Below are 21,469 nucleotides of genomic sequence, written 5' to 3' on the forward strand. Positions count from 1 at the left end.
CAAAGAAAGGAGAATGAACAATTTTGTACAAATCCTTTTGTTAAAATGTTCTTCTTTTTTTAAACAAATGAGACCAATTTTCTCACAGAAGAAAAACTGTCAAGAAAGTTTTTAAAAAGCACACACATATAAGGAGCTGGTCTCCAACCACTTGCAGTCAGTTGCCATGTTTAAAGAAATTTTGGTGTCTCAATATGGCAATGAAAGACAGAGTCAGTCTGCTATCAGTTTGCAGTTGAAAGACACTAAAAAAAGCTTGCTTTTATTTAGGAATATAATCAGAATACAACCATCTGGCAACCAGTTAAGTCTAGTTCCCAAGGAGATGCATCGTGAACTAGTTGCACAGAATGAGTCAGGCTGTTTGCAGTGTGTTGGCAATCTGTCTGCATTTATAAATGAGAAGGCACTTATTTACAAACCTGTCTGAGACAGACTGCTGTCACTTTGAGTTTGACTGTGATTGTTTAGAGGCAGGTTGCCTCCCACCAGGCGACCTGTGCAATCACGTTGCAATGTGTTCTCCCAGAGGTTAAAGCTGTTTCATTGTCAACCTCTAGGAAATCATTTTGTCGCTGAATGTGAAAAAAGTTCAGTATAATCACAGCTGGTGATTTTTCCTGCTCGCAAGAAGGTAGCTGTTGTATTCTTACTCTACTGTGACTAAGCCATAAGTGGAGGGTTTGGTGGACTTTGGCATCTTTTATCTGCTTTCTGGAGAAAATGTGATTCTGTTGGCTTATTTGAGTAATGACCTTCAGCTTGCAAAGGGGCAGAATGTAGTCAAGTGTAGAGCAGTTAAGAGCAGAAATAGCATTTCCAAAGGTGACGCCATCTACCTCAGATGGAAAGGTGTGGAGTATCTATTCCAAATTTGGAATTTGTTGGTGCCCCAAGTGGAGAAGTATCTCCAGGGCCTTATTCATGAGTATTTACAGATGACTGTACATATCCACTGTTCTCCTTCTCACCTCACCTCACTGTACATGTTAGTGATGATTTGAACAAAAATTCTGATTGATTATTCCATTAGACCCAGTCCAGTTAGGTCTTTGCTGGATTTTTTTCCTATTTCTTATGAACATCAGACACTGTTCAGATGCAGTAGATTGTATTTTCTAGGCCTGTTACCACATTTGTCCTACACTTGTCCAGTTTCCTCAGATTTTGTAGGGACACACTGCACAACGTGCTGAGATTAGTTTTCATTTGATAGGGAATCACTTGTAAGTTCTCTTGCAACAAGCTGCTAGTGTTTAAAGACACAATCTGAAAATGGATTCTTTGATAAGCTATCTGTGTAGACACAACACTGATTCATCCCTTGAGCTGGATATCTTTTTTAAATGCTTGAATCATTCACTGGTCAATGCTTGTTCAACAAACAAAGAAACATTCCCCTGAAATTGGTCAGTAGCCAATGTCTAAAGAAAAGGTTCGAAAGACTTTCAGAAAGCCTGGAGAACTATTGCTCAAGACCACTTTAAAACAATTACAAGAAAGTCTACCTCCTAATATATTTCCTTTACATTGATGGGTGACTCAGTATTTTTCTCAGTACTGTATATAGAGTGTGCAAGCATCTAGACCCTTACAGTGTCAATTCCTATCAGCTACTGTTATCAGGGATGATTCCTGAAAAGCTTGTTCACTGTGCTGTGACCCCTACTTTTCCACAACCGTCACTGTTTGTGTACTGTTTGGAATGACGTGCAACTGACGTGCATTGTGTGCAGGACTGTTTGTTTTTGTCAACAAACCCAGCATCCTGTTGTGACACATGCTCCACACCCCCCTCCACTTTTTCTGTCTTTGATTCTTTTTATACTTGTCTCTGTTTTATGTTCTCAGCATGCCCACTCTGTCATGCCGTGCACGTCCGCTAGAAGCCCTCAGAGAGTATTTGAAATTTTATGTAGCACTTTAATTTGTGACTTGTGTTGCAGAAATTACTCACTCAAAAAAAAGTGCAGAAAAAGACAGTTACTCTGTTTTATTTTTCAGTTTAAATTATGTATCTGTTACCTTTATAAAATTAAAAAGAAAATTATGGGCAGAAATCTGTTAACTTATTCAAATCTGAATTTGAATAAGTTAAATTTGAATTGCTCGGTTGAATCTGAATTGGAACTTGAATAAATGCCTTTAAAAACTGAATATGACTTAGCCTAATTTGAAATTCAGTTTATTGGTTTGAAAATGATCATCACTAAATTGAAATTGAATTTTATATTTTGAAAATGAATTTATTTACTTTGAAACCGTATTTTATCCTTTAAAAGTTTAGCTCTCGAATAAGTTCAGATTCACTTCTCACCATTCAGTTTCAGTTCTACAATTCAGTATTTTGGGACTTACATCCGGTTCCGGTTCAAGAGTAATCGAGCCCAGATTAATAGAACTACGTTTTACTAGCGGACCGAAAGTGTTACTGACGGGAATCTACAGCGTCTTGAGCTGAATTTAGACTTCAGAAGTCATTCGTCATGTCGAATGACCAGCGGATAAACTCTCAGGTTGGTAATAAATGTATTACATGTAATTCAATCCGAGCATTTCAAATGTAACTTATTCAAATTCAGTTTCTGATGGCACAGATTTCTGCCCATTGCACTGTACCATCTGCTACAGTACTCGTTGCTCTTCTTGTTGCAGAACATAGTTTTTTTGGACACTGGCTGTATGTTTGTGGTTGTTGTCATGTTGAAAAATAAATCTGGGACTAATCAGTTGCCTTCTTCATGGCATTATGTTATGGATAATAATAAAATGTATCTGGTTAACCAAAGTGATTTGTACAATAATGAGGCTCAGCTTAATATATACTATTTATCATGCCAGGATCGTCCAGGTACACAGAGGTAAAAGAAAAACTATAACATTCCTCGTTTCTTTTCTTTTCTTTCCTTTCTTCTTTACCTTATCTGCTTTGAAATATGGCTGTATACAATGACTGCAAATACATTTGATTTCTGAAAGTCAGCAAACAGATCTGAATTATGAACAGCTAGTATTGTGTGGGGTTATACATTACATGACTGCAGAATCACATATATTATATGTCATATAATATATCATATAATATTACTGTTGTGCATTTGGTAACATAATAAAAAATCTCTAACCTCTGGGAGTTCAGAAAAGTGCATTAATTTACCTCATTAGCTTTGGCAGTATCGCGAGCCATGTCTAAGTGATATGGAGAAAAATAAACAGGAGAAACGGTAAAAGACTATTGAGTGGTAGATAAACAGATAATGAGAAGAGAGGACATGTACCCAAGGGCAGTGAGTTTCACTTGCTGCCCTGAGCTAGTGAAATAAGACACCAGTAACATGAGACTTTTGCTACTGTAAGATCCTGCCACTGTGGAAAACTGTCCAGAGCAGCTATCTGTCCATATATCTGTCCCCTGGATCTGTTGACGTGACCTTTCCGATTAGAGCTGAAGTGGCAGAAATGAGAAATGCAGGTGACAAAACCTAAGATAAGTTGCCAAGACGGTATGGGACTACTTGGAAGCAATCATGATGATCTTCAGGTTTTTTGAAAACAGTTACGAGAAAATTTGCTGAATGGTTTGCTGAAAGTTTGCTGAATGCAAAAAATAGGGTGTGAATTTATACCTCACATACTGCCAAACAATGGAGGGAAATAGTTGTTTGATTCACCACTGAATTTGTAAATGTGCTCACACAGAAAACAGTTCCTAACTTTTATAGTAGTTTTATTTTTATGGAAAGAGAAAGAATAGCAACCGAATATCAAGAAAAAACAAATGACATAAAACCCCAAAAAGTTGATTCTGTTCATCCATGTGTAGAGTTTTCAGTGGGAGAAACGTTTCGTCACTCCTCCAAGTCACCCCAACCTTATAAACATTACATGAAACTGGCACCACTGTGAGGTTTATATATGTCCGTTAATAACATAAAAGTTATAAACTCATTTGCATGTCATTGAGTGAAACAATTATTTGATCCCCAAGCAAAACATGACTTAGTACCAGTTGGAGATCCTGTTCCTAGCTGCTCAGCAGGTTTGTCAGTAGGGATTTTGTGTTCTTGGTGACGGTGGTTCCAACTGCCTTCAGATCATTGACAAGCTGCTCCTGTGTAGTTTTGGGCTGATCCACCACCTTTTTCTTTATCATCCTCACGCCATGACACAAGACCTCCAGACCAAGGGTGATTGCTGGTCATTTTGTATTTCTTCCATTTCCAAATAGCTGCACCAACAGCCATTGCCTTCTAACCGAGCTTCCTGATGGTCTTCCTGACATCCTTTGGCAGATCTTTGGTCTTGTCTGTCTTCGTTGAAATTGATGCTTTGGGTGTGCTTTATATATATATATATATAACAAGGTGAGATCAGTAGTATCTGTAATTTATTGTAACAGTGCCTGTGATTGATTGATTCATTGACCAGTTGCAATCTATATGCCACATGGACACATAGTGGAAGAAAGAAATTTGGCTGGGTTGTGGAGCATCAAACACTTTTTTCACTCAATGACATGCAAATCAATTTAAAACTTTTAAGTAATGTGTTTTTTTTCTGTATATATGGTTGATATCCTGTTTCCATTAAAATATAACTACCATAAAAATATGAGAGTTTTCATTTCTTTGGAACTGAGCAAACTTACAAATTCAGCAGGGGATCAGATAATTACTTTTTCCACTGTACAGTAAGTCTGCTAATTTGCTGCGGGCCTGTTTCCATTACTAACTCTTCAGTGACAGCAGATGACAAAACCTTTTATATGTATAAGCCACGTACTTGTTTATGTAAACACGCATATCACTCCCTAGACACTCCTGATTCTCCTGTATTTCCCCACCCTCAAGAAAACAACCCTACCAATCAAAACAACAGAAGGTAATTCACCCCCATGTGTGAGTCAGCTATATTAAATACCAGGTTATGTTGTCATTGTTTTTTTGTTTTTTTCAAATTACAATTAGGTCCATAGGTTTGTAGACAAATACATATTTTACAACCAGCCATCATTAGGCTGAAAAAACGAAATAAACCTATGAGAGAGATCATAAAATTTCTTAGGACTGACCAAATCTACAACCTTGTACATATTTTAAAATAATGAATAAACGCACTGGTCAGCTTAGGAACATCAAATAGCCTTGATGACCACAGATGACAAATGAAGTGAACCATTGCAGAAGTCTTTCTTTGTTAACAATCTCAAACAAACTCAAGAAAACTATTGAGGAGGGACTCACTTTCATGAATGTCAATGTAGCGGGTTTAAAACCACTGGTTACCCTCAAGAAGAAGATTCAACTTTGCCAGAAAATCTTTATCTTACAAAATATTAAAAAGAGCCTGCTCAGTTTTTAAATCTGGGGAATTTAAACCTACATCAACTTGTATCAGAATGATGAGAAGTGAAAAGCATGGGGAGAAAGAAAAACAGCTCATGATCTAAATCACACCACAGCAACTGATCCCCAACAAATAAACAGATATTATTTACAGGGACAGGAATAAATGTATTCTCAAGAGTAAGTACCCAAGGGAGGCAAAAGGAAGGGTGGTAGGACAGAGGGATGGGAATCTGCAGATTCAGAATATATAGTTATTTATACATGAAGCCAACTTCCACCAACTAAGCAAGGTGCTGCTTCGCTAACATCTGCAATACACCTCTGCATGACTTCAAATTCAAATTCAAATTCAAATTTACTTACTCTAGTATTGACTAGAGTATTACTCTAGTATTGAAAATGTTATTGACAAATGTTACTGACAAATTAAAGTTAGCTTCTCTTGTCATTCCCTTTTAAAAAAAATTCTTAATATTCTGTCTGCCAAAGAAGAAAGATATTAAAAGAAAACCTTTAGTTTTAATCCATCAGCTGAGTACAATAAGACCAAATTAAAAGGGATACTGCTTAATCAGTCTGCTCCTAATATTGTATGTAGTAAATCACGGAATAGGATTTGAGTGTGGAAATGCAAATGGTATTAGTGTCACATACATAATTTACTAGCTGTTTATAAGATGCAGTCCTCTGGATCCTTAAACACAAAGATCTGGTTGACATTATTTTCCTTCAAAACCTCAATCATCAATTTCAAATTTAATGCATGTAAATTGAGATTGTTATTTGAGAAAGTCACATGGTTAAATGTCATTCTGAAACTATACAAACTGTTGCTTTTCTTGAATAAATAGCAACACTGGAGATGAGTTCAAGTCCTTAACATCAAAATACAAACGCACACATACACATGGTTACACACATGGTCTTAATATTTACCAGCTGGCTAGTCAGACTGGCAGACAACAGAACTGCAGACACAAACTGGTGTTTGTAAATCACCACTTTGGATAAAAGGAGAGCTAAGTGACTTAAGCCAAGGGGAAACCAAAGCAGATAAATGTGATGAGAATGAGAGAGTTCAACTGTCAGACTCATTACTCTAAAAATACTGTGTGCAATGAAAACAAAATCGACTAAAGTCATAAAGCACACTATAAACAGTAGGAAATGGAGAGAGGGTCTCTTAGCAAAGGTACAGTAATGATGATAACAATAATGGCTCTAATAGCATAATATAACAACAACAAGCCTTTCCGCTGGTGCCAGGGAGACGTTAGATCACCTCTGTGCACAAAACACTTAACCATATACAAATACAAATATATATATATCTGCTCATACGCAAACAAACACATCACACGGTATATACAGTCTAAACCCACCTGATGTTGAAACCTACAGATTTTAAAAAATATATAAATAATAAAAAACTATTAAAAATGCCTTGAATGCAGTTCAATAAATCTCATAGAAAATCCTACAGCTATGAGTTATATGTTCTTGCAAGATTTATATCACATTTTTAGGAGGCCCTGCAAAGCTCTTTTCCATATCTTTCAAAAATGGAGAATGTCCCAAGAGTGTTCAGGACTTTCCTGAAACTCTAGTCTCCTTTCTTTCTATTCTGCATTAAACAAAGCATTACAGTGAATCTACAGGGGTTTCAAATCCAATTCAATTTCAGTTTTATTTACATAGCTCAACACTGTAACAATAGTCAGCTCAAGGACCTTCACATTGAAATGTTTAATGATCAGTGACTGCCAGTTTTCAAATGTATATGCTATCTTATTATAAATGCTATAAGTGCTACATCCATTTGTCAGATGTTAAATTTATTACTGTATTAGCTAACATTTCTAATTAATATCTTGGACAGATCATTTGTGGTCGAAGTGAAGTAAACCTTTCATATATAGGTATTAAAGGTTTAGTTATTGATATTAGTACATACATCTTAAACTATCTTTTAACACTTTTTTCACATTTGTAGTACAGTATTTCATAAGTTGAGTGGTATGGCCACCCACTCAAAAAATGGGGAATATATAAGCACTTATGAGTGTTTACATGAAAATGCATTCAAGGAAAGCAGCAACAACACCCCTACAACAGAACAGTGTCAATAGATTTGACAGTGTGATGCTATGTCTGATACTGAAGTCAGACACAGCATAACAGCAGGTGGAAGTGGGTTGTAAAGTGGCTTGCAGGCCAGCACCTGACTTTAAAACTCTATAAAACAAGGTAGTGTCTTAGGCTATGTCCACAAGTAAAAGTTTGTTTTTTTTAATGGGTTTCTGCTTTCATTTTGAAAATTATCTGCATGGGACCACAAAAAACACGATGCCATGACTATGGCAAAGAATATAACCCTAACCATATGGAAATATTGGTCAGTCAGAAACCTACAATGAAGACACACAGCCCACATAGCACACAGGTCTGGCCCAGATCTGGTGTTAAGCCGGCACTGCTGGCTGACTTCTGGCATGTTAAGTGGCATGTCATTCAGATATGGGCAAGGCCTGGCGTAGATGGCACTGTTTGTATGATGGCATGCCACATCTGGCCCAATTGTGGTTTGGTTTAGCTGGCCAAGGCTCATAGAAAACAGATCTGGCCCGGATCCGGTAATAAGCTGGCACTTCTGAATGACTGGTTTCATGGCAGGGTGTATGTCAACCAGATATGGGCCAGGCCTGGTGTAGATGGCACTGTTTATGTGATGGCATGCCACATCTGGCCCGATTGTGGTTTGGTTTATGTGGCCCAGGCTCATAGAAAACAGGTCTGGCCCGGATCCAGCATCAATCTGGCACTTCTGACTGACTGGTGTCATGGCAGAGTGTATGTCAACCAGATGTAGGCCAGGTCTGGCAATGATGGTACTATTTATGTTCCTATTTTCCTATTTCAGTTAGAAAGGCCAAATGTCATGATACAATACTATACTGCTATGGTAGCCAACGTTTCAAATGCAGGTTTGACAGTTTTGTGAGTGTACACTTTATCCAAAACCTAGTGAGGGTTTACTTATATTTACCACCGGGTGGCCGTAACTCAGGAGGTAGAGCGGGTCATCTAATGATTGGAAGGTTACTGGTTCGATCCCTGGCTCCTCCAGGCTGTATGTAAAGATTGTGAATGTGTATGAAAGTAGTTAGTAAGCACTCAGTTTAGAGAAAGTGTGTGAATGTGGCATGTTGTATAGAGCACTATGAGTAATCAGCAGTGTTGGGACTAACGCGTTATTAAGTAACGCGTTACAGTAACTACGTTATTATTGTGGTAACGAGCACGGTAACTAGTTATTATGCCAAAACCAGGAACGCGTTACTCGTTACTGGGATTTAGATAGGCTCGTTATTCGTTACTTCGTGTGGTGGCTATCGCGGAGCTTCCACAGATTCAATAACATTAGCAAGTGGTGGAGGCCAGCAGGTGGATGAAGGAAAAGGGAGGCAAGAGGAGAGACCCGAAGCAGCCGCCGGTCCGAGAGTGTCAGGTGAACTGAACTTCAGGTAAGAAGTTATAACCTGCAGTCCATCTGGGTCAGATATGAACCAAGTTTAGGTGGAGTTTATTTTCGTTATGCTGACTTTTTCGTACTGCGTGCTAGCTAGCATGACGGAGATTCTATACAGCTGGGTGGTGCTATGATGATGTTGAATTTTATTTTCTTCATAAGGTTAATTATTAGAGTTGCCAACCGTCCCGTAAAAAACGGAATCGTCTCGTATTCAGAGAAAATATTACGCGTTTCGTATTGAGGTGAAAAGGAACAGTTTGTCCCGGACTTCAGCTACAATGAAAAAGACACAAAGCTGGAGTTACTCTGTGTCTTTACGCAGCTGCCTCTTCTTCTCTCATTCTCTCCCCTCCCTCTCCTGTTTCTACTTCAATCATGAAACTGATCAATGATCAGCTGATCGGCTTTTCTCTCTTGTTTATTTATCGTCCACTTTACGCCAGAAAGAGGAAACCAGCGGATGTCGCAGTAAACAACAGCAGCACTTTTAAGCTTGATCAGCTGTTGTTAGAATTTATTTAATATTAATTTCTAGTATCAGCTGATGTTGGCTGGAGCCACAGCTGTAAAGCTGCTGGTCATGATATCGGTTTGTTTATGTGATGAGAGGGAAACATGAAGATGAAACCAGGAGATGTCCTTACTGAATCATCAGAGCTGTGATGGAGAAACAGGTTTACCTTTTAGTTAACATGAATGAGTTGAAGGGAAGTTATGAACTGTTTCTGAGAGACAAATAACACCAGGATCCTTTTCTAAGTAGCTGACAGCTGGTAACTGTGCAGGGGCGGATCTAGCAAAGTGTTGCCAGGGGTCCATGTAGGGCAGTAAAAGGGAAAGGGGGGCACAAGGAAATACTTTCTTATTCTCATTTAAAATGTCTCACTTTTAAAAAAAATAATTATCTGAGTCTTACAACAAACAATTGATAAATTGATACATATAAACCATCAGAACAGTGTACATCACTGTCACAACAGTGTTTATTTTCCAGAGGTGTGGACTCGAGTCACATGACTTGGACTCGAGTCAGACTCGAGTCATTAATTTTATGACTTTAGACTTGACTTGAAAAAATGTTCTAAGACTTGTGACTTGACTTGGACTTTTACACCAATGACTTGGGACTTGAATTGGACTTGAACCGGTTTACTTGAAAAGACTTGATATTTTACCCCAAATATAAAATTTTACATGCATATTATATAGAGATTGAAAATGTGACGTCATTCACGGGTAGAACCGCAAAGGATTCTGGGAACTCGTGGCAAGAGGTACTAGCGCACGCAGGCTTTCAATTAAAATCAGTTACACAGCGATAAAAAGAAACACAAAAATGTCAAGAAGCTGTTGTATTATTAACTGCAATAGCCGGTCGCATGACAGCCACGGGAAGCCGACGGGTAAAGAGATCGGTTGTTATCGGATTACGTCGTTGAAGAGAAATTGTTCGAGCCATGTTTCCGAAGTAACAAAGACGCGACGGATGGCCTGGGTTGCAGCCATTCAAAGACCAAATATAACGTCCCAGAACACTCCAGCTCACAGGTTAGTCTGCTCCAAGCATTTACACGAAGGTCAGAGTTTTTTAGTAGTTAATACGTCATTTTCATAACATAATTGGTGATATAGGTTACAAGCAAGTCTGGCGCTGAACAGAAAATGTCGCGCTATGCTCCTTTGTTTATTGTGCATAAATAGTGAATTGTCCTGACACAATATTGCGCTTCGCTTCTGTTATTATGGTACATTGACAAAAACATATACTTTTATTCACAGGATAAAACAGGTTTTTTGTATCACTAATTGCATACAATATTGTTGTCACTGCTACATTTCTGTGATGGGTACCAGAAATTATTTCCACTACTAATTAATTACCGTTGAGCTCAAAGGTCCTATTAATAAACGGTTAAGGAATGTGTATTTATGACGACAATTTGTGAGACTGGTAAACTTATGATACGTACGATGGTCTTTCGTTCTACACGGTGCATTTCAAGGTCCTGCACCCATCCGTCGGTAAACTGTACCTGGGCTTGTTGCAGTGACCTGAAGTTACTAAACTTCATGAGTGTATGCACTCACTCCAAGAACCGTATGATTATAAATATGCATATAAATATGCTACGATGAGATAGCTGACTTCATCTAACTAGCAAATGTTGTCCAGGCTACGTTGGTGATACAGTTTTTTTTTTAATGTGTATGATATTTTTGTCATGCGATTTTAAAGCCGGTCCTACAACCGCATCCAAGAATAACATGCAGCTTATCTCAGAACTGTCGGTGAAAATTATTCTTGGAGCTAGGTTTAATTGAGCTGCATTTTAAAGAGGTGCAATTTCACAATTTGTGTGTTTTTTTTTTTGTTTTTGTTTTTTTAAAGACTCGAAAGGACTTGAAATTCAAAGTTTCAGACTTGTGACTTGACTCGGACTTTTACACCAGTGACTTGAGACTCGACTCTGACTTGCCTGACATTACTTGAGACTTGACTTGAGACTTGAGGATAAAGACTTGAGACTTACTTGAGACTTGCAAAACAATGACTTGGTCCCACCTCTGTTATTTTCATTCAAAGGCTTTATGATTTTTCCTATAATGGTGGGCCGGTCTCTAGTCAAAATGCCCGGGACGATTTTTTTGTCCCAGTCCAGCCCTGTATGCAGCTCATCTGCAGTCTGGTGTTACCTACATCTTCCTATTCAGAAGGCAGAATTTCCGAGTTCTGAGTACAATCGAAAGCGCCACGACTGCAGTTTTTGTGTTGGATGTAAAAAGCATGCTAGGATAGAATCAGGCGTGGGATTTCTCTCGTGGAAATGTGCACATTATTTTTTCCTTTCTATTGGTAGGTGGCACAGTGCACTGTGGCAAGTAAGCAAGCTAGAAGACTGGCAATCTTGCTGGGTATCCAGTTACGGAAGCAACACATTAACAAGAGAATTCTGAGTAAAACCAAAGTTACTTTCCCTAGTAACTAGTTACTCTGAAAGTAACGAGTAACTTGAAGTAACTGAGTTACTTTTGATAGAAGTAACTAGTAATGTAACTAAGTTACTAATTTAAAGTAACTTACCCAACACTGGTAATCAGGGAGAGTAGAAAAGCGCTATGTAAGAATCAGTCCATTCACTGTCTGAACAGAGTTTTGTCATGTTTCATTTGCGCTATCATGTTCCGGCACATGTTGTTATTACATGGCTTGATTAAGGTACACAGTAGGGTGACATCTGGGGCCAGAGCTGAAACTGTTCTGGGCCAGCACAGGGCCAGCAGTGTGTCTGCAACTGGCCTTGTGCTGGCCCATGTGTGGGCCACATCTGGCAAACCAGATCTGGTCCATCAAAGGGTCGTCATTCTTTGCGGTATGTGGGCCATGTGTAAGCACATTGTGTGGGCCAGATCTGGGCCATAGCAATTTTGCTATGTGGGAGACTGATGTAAAAAACAAAACAAAAAAACTTTAACACATTAACATTGCTAGACAGCATCTTTGTTTTCCACATGTAAACTCAGAAATGGACTTTCGGCAAATCTTCCCTCTGGAAGGGGTTTACATGTGGATGTATACAAAAAGCTACTTTTATCGGAATATTCATATTGATGTGGACAAGGCTTCAAATTGTTTTGCATTTTTCTGTATTTGGAAAAATTTTGGACTCGGATGACATTTTTGGTAAAAGGACTGGTACTTATACAGGGAGTGCAGAATTATTAGGCAAATGAGTATTTTGTCCACATCATCCTCTTCATGCATGTTGTCTTACTCCATGCTGTATAGGCTCGAAAGCCTACTACCAATTAAGCATATTAGGTGATGTGCATCTCTGTAATGAGAAGGGGTGTGGTCTAATGACATCAACACCCTATATCAGGTGTGCATAATTATTAGGCAACGTCCTTTCCTTTGGCAAAATGGGTCAAAAGAAGGACTTGACAGGCTCAGAAAAGTCAAAAATAGTGAGATATCTTGCAGAGGGATGCAGTAGTCTCAAAATTGCAAAGCTTCTGAAGCGTGATCATCGAACAATCAAGCGTTTCATTCAAAATAGTCAACAGGGTCGCAAGAAGTGTGTGGAAAAACCAAGGCGCAAAATAACTGCCCATGAACTGTGAAAAGTCAAGCGTGCAGCTGCCAAGACGCCACTTGCCACCAGTTTGGCCATAATTCAGAGTTGCAACATCACTGGAGTGCCCAAAAGCACAAGGTGTGCAATACTCAGAGACATGGCTAAGGTAAGAAAGGCTGAAAGACGACCACCACTGAACAAGACACACAAGCTGAAACGTCAAGACTGGGCCAAGAAATATCTCAAGACTGATTTTTCTAAGGTTTTATGGACTGATGAAATGAGAGTGAGTCTTGATGGGCCAGATGGATGGGCCCGTGGCTGGATTGGTAAAGGGCAGAGAGCTCCAGTCCGACTCAGACGCCAGCAAGGTGGAGGTGGAGTACTGGTTTGGGCTAGTATCATCAAAGATGAGCTTGTGGGGCCTTTTCAGGTTGAGGATGGAGTCAAGCTCAACTCCCAGTCCTACTGCCAGTTTCTGGAAGACACCTTCTTCAAGCAGTGGTACAGGAAGAAGTCTGCATCCTTCAAGAAAACCATGATTTTCATGCAGGACAATGCTCCATCACACGCGTCCAAGTACTCCACAGCATGGCTGGCAAGAAAGGGTATCAAAGAAGAAAAACTAATGACATGGCCACCTTGTTCACCTGATCTGAACCCCATTGAGAACCTGTGGTCCATCATCAAATGTGAGATTTACAAGGAGGGAAAACAGTACACCTCTCTGAACAGTGTCTGGGAGGCTGTGGTTGCTGCTGCACGCAATGTTGATGGTGAACAGATCAAAACACTGACAGAATCCATGGATGGCAGGCTTTTGAGTGTCCTTGCAAAGAAAGGTGGCTATATTGGTCGCTGATTTGTTTTTGTTTTGTTTTTGAATGTCAGAAATGTATATTTGTGAATGTGGAGATGTTATATTGGTTTCACTGGTAAAAATAAATAATTGAAATGGGTATATATTTGTTTTTTGTTAAGTTGCCTAATAATTATGCACAGTAATAGTCACCTGCACACACAGATATCCCCCTAAAATAGCTAAAACTAAAAACAAACTAAAAACTACTTCCAAAAACATTCAGCTTTGATATTAATGAGTTTTTTGGGTTCATTGAGAACATGGTTGTTGTTCAATAATAAAATTATACCTCAAAAATACAACTTGCCTAATAATTCTGCACTCCCTGTATAGCACCATTTTACTCACTTCAGCACTTAAAGCATTTTCTACTTCCTCACCCATGCAATCACATATATTCATATAGTGCTTTTATCTACATATAAGTGCTGTCTAAGATTCACAGAGTCACTCACACTTCAGTGGATGGATCCGGGTTAAGTTGGGGTTCGGTATCTTACCCAAGAATACTTCAGCATGTGGAGTGGAGGAGTCAGGGGTGTATTGACCCTCCAAATTGGTAGATGAGCCACTGGAGCCACAGCCTCACCAAGAGAACTTTTGAAAGAATATATTTAATTACTCACACCGCCTCGTTCTACACTAGTTTGTCTTAGCTTCCTTCCAAAAAGCCCATCCATCCATGTGTATATCCAATTTCTTCACCAGTTATCCGGTTTAGAGTTACTAGGTTACTGGAGCTTCTTCCATCTGTCATAAGGCAAAAGATGTGGTACACCGTGGCCTGATTGCCATTCTGTCACAGGGCCAACACAAACAGACTACCATTCACACTCACATCCATACCTACGACCATTTCAGAATCACCAGTTAACCTAAAATGCATGTTATTGTACTATGAGTATAAACTAGAGTACCCAAAGACATACAGAAATACAGGCAGACACAACATTATGAAAACTCCACAAAGAAGGCCCCAGCTGGTCAGTGGAATCAAACCCAGGATCCGTTTCCTGATGCTAACCCCTGCAGCTACTGCACCATCATATCATTGTTTTTCTTTTTAAATTTTAAGTCTGCACATTGGAAGCAGAAGTCAGCATCTGTGAGGCATTTGTGACAACAGAGAGAAAGAGAAACAGAGAGAAACTAGTATGCGTTTCCAAGCACCATCCCAGGGTTTACTGGAATGCTGGTGAGAGCCTGGTGTGTGAGGTAATGTCCTGTCACCAAGACCCGCCCATACCTACTGAAGCTCACCGTCCCATTGGTCCAAGGCTAATAATATGTAACTTCCATAGCCTACTGAGAGTGGGGCTGTAAAAGTTAGTAAGTGGTGCAATGATGCAGTGACTGGGTGGTAGGGAGCATAGACCATAAACTAATGTATAGGGATTGTTGAGCATACAATGCCAGCAAGTTGAAAACAGATGGGCCTGAGGAGAATGTCCCTCAGTTATAGACCCCTCTGTATAATAAAACTGTGCTAAAACCCTGCATATTAACAGCTTGAAAATGTTATGCGGGGGTCATCAGTACCATAAAAAAAAAAATCACCATCTTCAATGAGGTTTCCACATGCTGGAACCACAATAATAACTGAAACTGGAAAAGTAAAAGGGAGGGAAAGAATGCCACCCCAGAGGTTTCTTTTTAATGATACCGCACGCTTATGTCACTGGCACCCTGCCTGATGAGGACTGTGTGGTTTGTGGGGCATGTTGGTGAAAGAGACCGTGCCAGATTGGCCTTCCTGAACTGGTGAAAGCAACAGCTCAGCTACTGTATGAACTTCTGTTTTTGTGGGTACTCTATGTGTGTGTGTGTGTGTGTGTGTGTGCGCATGTGTGTGTTTTAGCTAGTGTAGCAGTAGGTGTAAGTTTGCCAGTGTATTTGTTTGCATGTATATGAAGAGGAAGGAATATGTAAACATGTATGTATGCGCTGCAGTAGCCTGTATACAGTATGCATGTATCCTCCACTTAAGTGCACAAACACATGCTGCATGCTTTTTTTGGGAGGACAGAACGGGGCCAGTTATTGTTTCCTGGTTTTACTAGACAGAATTAAGTTCTTTTACAGTGCCTCCTTCTCCCTCTTGCTTCCCTCTAAAGCATTTACGCAAAGATGAATGTGGTAGGGGTTATTTAATCCAAACCTCATCCACATATGTTTGTTTTACATCTTTCTCAAGATGGGTGAACTTTGTATATAAGCAGCTTCTTGCAACATGAGATGTAAAATGTTATCCCTTCTGGTGCTTATGTATAATTAAGATTAGTGTTCTCAAGAGGTTCCTGGGAGTTGCATCAGAGATTACCTGGGCAGCAGCACTCTCTGAAGAAATCACCTGGTTTGCCTTTTTTTAAGCTGAAAGTCTAAATGCACCTACACAAACACAAAGTTATTTACACATATGTACACGAAGACAGGGAAGCTGTACACATGAATGGAAGTTTGCCAGTGTATTTGTTTGCATGTGTGTGTGTGTACCCATGTGTGCCACATGGGTACACACACACACACACACACACACACACACACACACACACACACACACACACACACACACACACACACACACACACACAGACAAAGGTCAGTTGCTAGGGCCAATTCTCAGCTCCATTTCCCCTAGAGCAAGTAGAGCTGGCTCACCATATTCCACAGTGTGGTAGCGGGGGAACATTATGTTCTGCTCCACAAAGAGAGCAGTAGTACATTTAAGGCCCCTATGGACCTGCCCTATAATTCTGATATGGAGTCGGCACTATGTGTGCGTGTGTATGTGGTGTGTGTGTGTGTTTGCCGAGGTGTTTTGGTCTTGTTTCTGAATCATTTACATAAGCTTGAAGTTATGTCATTGTGCAGGTATACTATATTTGATGTCTACAAATGTTGCATTAGGTTCACAATATGACAACACACACACACACACACACACACACAACTATTCAACCTGGCTAAAAAGTTAATGGCAACAATAATGATAATAATGACATTTTTATGTTTTATTTTGCCATTAATGTTAACTTCATACACTTTCTAGTAGTATTTTGATTGGATCGAACTATTCTTTTGAGGACATTTTAATGTGGGAATGGCCAGTAAGAGTGGTGTTGGACCATTTTCAGCTTTCAAAAGAATTGTTTTTATTCGTTTATGTATTTTCTTTTGAATGCAGTATGACTTTTGGCTGAGTTAATTTCCAGATTATTTTACCCCCATTTATAACCTTAAACCCCATCTGTCATTTGTCATTTGAGTTTCTGCCACCTTACATTATTTCATCTGTAATTTAGGCAATTATCTTCATATATCATTTCCTTCATTTTTAATGTAACCACTCTTTCATTCAAATGCAAAAAGCCTCTACAATAGTACATAACTAAACAGGGTAGTGCAAGAATTCAAAGACTTTATTACCGAAAACAAAACGTGTATCAGTCAGATAAATATCACATTTGCATTGTATAAGGAGGAGCACAGGCCACTAAACTGCTGTATTTTATTCAAACTGGCAGATTGTGTTAATGACTCTTTGCACCATTCATTTTCGTGTTGAAGAATTACTCCTAGTGGTTCCATGTTGGAGCGTCATTCATCTTTCTCTTTGGTTTTGCACTGGTGTATGAAGATGATTATGATACAGCAAAAGTATACAATATATCTGTATACACCTCCTAAACACAAAAACACACACCGTCTCTCTCTTAGACCAGTGCACAGCATTTGAGAATCGTGCAGATATGTGATATCTTTCTCTTTCTGCTCAAGTGCCGTCTTGTGCTGTTGCTGCTTCCTTGCATCCGTAAAGATACCAATCACTGTTGCCCGCCTTGCTCTCTCTCCCACAGAATCAACACAGTCTTTAGACATCAAACAGACCTGATACACAAAGCCAATACAGCAGTTGTTTACTAGATCTGAAGGAAATGATGTGCTATCTACTTCCCCTACCCCCAACAGCAACAAATACCCATAAACACACAGAGTTCATTACACTTTAGGATTGTCCTGAATAAGAGGCATGCACTACAGTTCGGGATTTGGGTTTATCAAGTTAACTTAACTAAAAAAAAAACCTTAAGATTTAACCCTGGATTTTCTGTATTACAGAGGCGGCTCGCTTCTTACCAGATTGGATAGCCATGGTAATTTATGCAGACCAACCAGAGCTGCTTATATTTGAGCTTAGAGACATATTCTCAGGAGCGTAGGGTCACCAGATCCATCAGATCTCAGTGCAAGAATACAAAGAGGGTCTGAAGTTTGTTGTTCTTTGTCGTTCCTGATGAGCATCAGTAAGACACGTTGTTTTTAGACAGCAAATAATTACCTGAAATGGAGCACCTTATTTATAATTATTTTTTTATAGAGAGTTTATAATTTTCTGTCTTTCATATTTATACTTTGAGTAACTTTAACAAATCAGTCTCTTCATTTGAGATTAATTAAGGATACTGATTTTAAAAGCCTTGATAAACAATCCTAGAACATTAATTTTATAATACAGCATAATTAGAATTCATTAGTAAAAATACAGGTATAACAGTGTATTTTATATTTATACTGTTATACTTGTGAACATAATTTGATTGCAGGCTCAGACTACTTCTGAACCCTGTTTATTTATTTAAGTTATTTACTTGCTCTTATTTACTTATTTATTTTACATCAGTCTCCCACATAGCAAACTGTAATCTGAGTGATTTGCCCATCTCTTTACAGTACAGTTGTGATATTGACAAGTCTGTCAGCTTGCATTGTCATTATTTTTTCTGTCTTTCTTTCTTAGCTTCACACAGCCTGGGCTTTACTTATATTTTGCCACTTTTCTGGTGTTACTGACAAAAACACTTAAACTGAATGCTTTTCATGTTAAACTGCAACATTGCGTTTTTCCTATTATGCACACTCACGGTGCTAATTTGTCTGCAGCAGCTGTCTTGCTTTTAGCTTTTATGTGTTTGATCTCTTGATACTTTTTTTTCCTTTGTAAAACCAGCCACTCTGCTCACTTTAGACATATCCATGTTTCTGATTGATTATATATTGCCTGTGCCATCCATTTCATTTGAACACACACTCAAGTTGACCACCTTTCACCACTCTTGTTATGTCCTCGGTATGCTGAATTAATTGACAAAGAATTGAAATGAATTTTCAAAGAATTATTTGACCATTAAAAAGGCATGACCATGCATTACTTTATACAACAAAACCTTAATGAATGCAGCTAGCACAGGATTACTTGCACAGTGTTTTTGGAAAGAAGAGAGGAGACGGATGACGCATAAGACAACTGGTGAAGTCACCCCATGTGTGTTTATACATGTATAAACACACACACACACCACTACTGTATTTAATCATTAGCAATTATTAAACTCTGTCTCTTGATTTGCCTTTTCTCCTGTCTCTCTCTGTTCTTATTACTTTCCCCTCACTGCCAAGTGGCCACAGGAGATGGCTCTCCATCCCTGCACCTGGTTCTGCTGAAAGTTTCTTCCTGTTAAAAGCGAGGTTTTCCTTCCCACTCTCACCAAGTGTTTGCTTATACAGGGTTGTGTTGTTGGTCAACGTTGGGGTTTCTCTTTAATATTATAGGGTCTTTACTTTACAATTTTCCAATACAAAGTGCCGTAATGCAACTGTTGTTGTGAACTGGTGCTATATAAACCAAATTGAATTCCACTGAATTGAGATGTTTAGGTGTCTCGTTGTGTCCCTGGACTCTGTAATGCTTTTCTTTGCATACTCCTTTTTAACTTAACCTCTTTCTGGGCCTCAGTTTGCAACTTTTCTCACTTTCACACATAAACACACACACACACACACACACACAGACCAGTACACCAAGAGGCATGGTACATATTATGGGATAAATGCTAGTGGTTAACCAGACACTAACTCCAGCAGAGAAGTTATTTTGGCTTTGTGTCATGGTAATGGCATTGTCTCCGGAGTGTGGTTGACTGAGATCAAAATGTTATCCTAAATAGAAGGTCTGCAACAGGAAGGGAAGGCTGCTGTTGTATCTCTATTAGTGATCAGGTCGTGCATAAGAATCTTTCTACTTATTTGAGAGAAACCCAACTTCAGTGTGGTGTACAACGAAGTGTACAAAGATTGGATGAATGAAAAAGAGATTAAGTGTTTAGTGGCCACTGTAGCTTATATTATTATTCACGGTCAATGAATGCTCTTCGTACTTGTTTCTTAAAAAGACATGTATACTTTAGTGACTTCAAAAGCAAGAAAAATAAAAATAAATTAGAAAAAATTATTTTAAGCTCTTACAACTAGACATGAGTAGCAACAAGCACATTTACAAACCCAGTTCCAAAAAAAGTTGGGACGCCGTATGAAATGTAAATGCAATGATTTGCAAATCTCTTAAAACCATATTTTATTTACAATAGAAGACAGAAAACATAGCAAATGTTTAAACTGAGAAGTTTTACCACTTTATTAGAAAATATTAGCTAAATTTGTTGGCAGCAACACATTTCAAAAAACTTAAGACAGGGTGTTGTTTACCACTATGTAGCACCCCCTCTCCTTTAAACAACACTCTGTAAACATCTGGGGACTGAGAAGACCAGCTGCTGGACTCAGAGAGGAATGTTGTCCTGTTGTTATCTGATATTGGATTCTAGTTGCTCAAAAGTCTTGGGTCATTTTTTGGGGTGGGGGCTTCTCCCATGATTCAATTCCAGCCAGAGACAGAAATCATCTTTAGTACTACTTACTTTTTCAGTTTTTGTTCCCCTGTCCCAATTTATGTTTTTCAGACATTACAAGAGAGCCAGGTGATGTCACATTCAAACTGAGCAAATATTTTTCATGAAATTGTAAAATGTCTTTGTTTAAATGCTAAATATGTCCTATTATGAATAAAATATGGGTTTACGAGATTAGCAAATCACTGTTTTTGTTTGCATCTGTGTAAGCGAGGTAACTTTAGCCATTTCTACTAGTTGGAATAGTTTAAATCCTCTTAACTTTCACTGGAATTTATTTTTAAAGGGCATTAAAGTTTCCTTTCAGGCACAGTATTGAACCCAGATACACTGTGACTCACCTCCATATGTGTCAGTTTACAGTGTAATAGTAGATTCAGGTAAAGCAAACAATGATTGGCCTAACATCTTCCCTTGTTTTTCTGTCTCTCAAGAGAAAGGAAAACAAATTGACACAGTTTCCAGCACTTCGAAAACCTTTTTGATCATGCCCTTAAAGTCCAGATTTGAAAACTGTTGTGTGCACATTTGCAATTTGCAAACTTGTGCTTAAAGCAAAGAAATTCTTTAGTAAAACTGACCCAGACTTCATCTTGATGATTACAACTGGTGACTATAGTTGGCTCCGTGACCCAGTGATCAAACAGCAGTGCTCACTGGAATAGCCTGTAAGCTTTTAATGAAAACAAGACATATCACACCAGGAACACTATCAGTAACGTGCTATTATTGGTCCACACCGTCAGGGCTGCAGACATTAACATCCTGGTATGTCCAAAACTGAACATTTTGGCTGAAAGAACCTGCACTGTAGCACGTGTTATGGTCTACCATGTAACAGCAAAAAGAAGTTTTCTTGACCACACAAACACAATTGTGGCTCACCACTTGCCTTGCTCAGCAGA

At 38.8% G+C, this 21,469-nt stretch overlaps 1 protein-coding gene across 1 annotated transcript in view; it reads right to left on the bottom strand.

Annotated features, from left to right (window-relative positions):
- pappaa (pregnancy-associated plasma protein A, pappalysin 1a) overlaps nucleotides 1-21,469 on the bottom strand; it is a 104,653-nt gene that overhangs the window by 40,480 nt on the left and 42,704 nt on the right. The gene's annotated exons all lie outside the window — the stretch shown is intronic.

Source organism: Simochromis diagramma, unplaced genomic scaffold, assembly GCF_900408965.1.
Source record: "Simochromis diagramma unplaced genomic scaffold, fSimDia1.1 OVJJ01000596.1, whole genome shotgun sequence".
Lineage (NCBI taxonomy): Eukaryota > Metazoa > Chordata > Actinopteri > Cichliformes > Cichlidae > Simochromis > Simochromis diagramma.